This window comes from Mesitornis unicolor, unplaced genomic scaffold (genome assembly GCF_000695765.1).
Source record: "Mesitornis unicolor isolate BGI_N332 unplaced genomic scaffold, ASM69576v1 scaffold18919, whole genome shotgun sequence".
NCBI lineage: Eukaryota > Metazoa > Chordata > Aves > Mesitornithiformes > Mesitornithidae > Mesitornis > Mesitornis unicolor.
Genome location: NW_010208156.1, coordinates 1 through 1,955, shown reverse-complemented (window position 1 = coordinate 1,955; position 1,955 = coordinate 1).

The following is a 1,955-nucleotide window of genomic DNA, read 5'->3' as shown; positions in this document are numbered from 1 at the left end:
CGTCCAGTGACGCTCGCTGCAGCGCCTGGATGGGGGCGGCAATGGGACATTCCCCCTTGTCCCTCCATCCCATCTCCATCCCATCCCATCTATCCCGTTGCATCCCATCCCATTCCATTCCATCCATCCCATCGCATCACATCTCATGTTCCCATCCCACCCCAACCCCACTGTCCGACCCTGTCCCCCATCTCCATTCCAGTCCCCTTCACCCCCATCCCACCATCGTGTCCCCACCGTCCCATTGAATCCCCACCATCCCACCCTGTCTCCCTGTCCTCATCCCACTATCTGGTCCCCACCACTCCCATTATCCCATCTCCACCATCCCATCCCATCACCACCACTCCAGTTCCCACCATCCCATTCCTCTGGTCCCCAATCCCCTGTCCACTGTCCCCATTCCTACCATCCAGCCCCCCTGGCCTCCATCCAGCCATCACATCCCCACCATCACATCCCATCTCTCTGTCCTCATCCCACCATCCCATTCCTCTGGTCCTCATCCCATCATCCTACCACATTGTCCCATCCTGTCCCCACCATCCCCATCCCGTCCCCATTGTCTCATCCTATCCTATTCCCATCAATCCATCCCCCTGGTCCCCATCCTACTCCCACCATTCCCATCCCCATCCCGCTATCCCATCCCTACTATTCTGTCCTGTTCCTGCTGGTCCCCATCCCCCCATCCCATCCCCACTGTCCCATCCTATCCTATTTCCACCATCCCAGCCCCCTCGTCTCCATCCCAACCCCCTCCCATCCCCACCATTCCCATCTCCCCAGTCCAATCCTGTCCCTCCTATCACCATCCCATCCCATCCCATCCTATCCCATCCCATCCTCCTGGTTTCCATGCCACCGCCACCATCTCATCCTGTCCCTACCATCCCATCCTTCCAGTCTCCATCCCATTCCCACCATTCTCATTGCCACCACCTCGTCCTCCCAGTTCCCATCCTTCCATCCTGTCCCCACCGTCCCATCCCATCCCAACCCATCCCCATCCTCATCCCATTCTTACCATCCTGTCCATATCCTACTATCCCATGTCCACAATCCCATCCTGGTCCCCATCCGGCTGTCCTGTCCTCACCATTCCCATTCCCACCATCCCATCCCATCACATCCCATCATGTTCTTACCATCCCATCTTGCCCCCACTGTCCCATTCCATCCCATTCTGCTCCCCTGGTCCCCATCCAATCTCCAACTCCATTTTAATCCCAACCCATCCCCTTGTGTTCCTCCCATCCCATCTTGTGCCCACCATCCCATTCCATCCCCCTGGTCCCCATCCCATCTCCAACTCCATTTTATCCCCACCCCTACCATTCTCATTGCCACCACACTGTCCCCTTAGTCCCCATTCCATCACCCTCTCCCCACTGTCCCATCCTATCCCATAATCTCCACCATTCCCATTCCCACCATCCCACTCCCCTGGTCCCCATGCCTTCCCACCATCCCCTCCCATCTCTGTCACCATCACCTCCTCACCACCACCATTGCTCCATCCTGTCCCCACTGCCCCATCCCCTTCCCACTATCCTGTCCTGTCCCCATTGTTCCCCTGGTCCCCATCCCCTTCTCACTATCCCCTTCCCACCGTCCCCATCCCACCATTTCCATTGCCCTATCCTGTCCCCACTGCCCCATTCCATCCTCACCATCATATCCTGTCCCCATTGTCCCCTTGGTCCCCATCCCACCATCCCCTCCTGTCTCCATCCATCCCCACCACCCCCACTGCCCCACCCCATTCCCACCATCCCGTCCTGTCCCCATTGTTCCCCCAGTCCCCATCCCACCATTTCCTTCCCACCATCCCCATCCCACCATCTACTTACCATCGTCCCCATCCCCTTCCCACCGTGCCCTCCCATCCCCATCCCATCCCCACCTTGCTGTCCTTTCCCCATTTTCCTTCCAGTCCCTATCTCACCACCCCC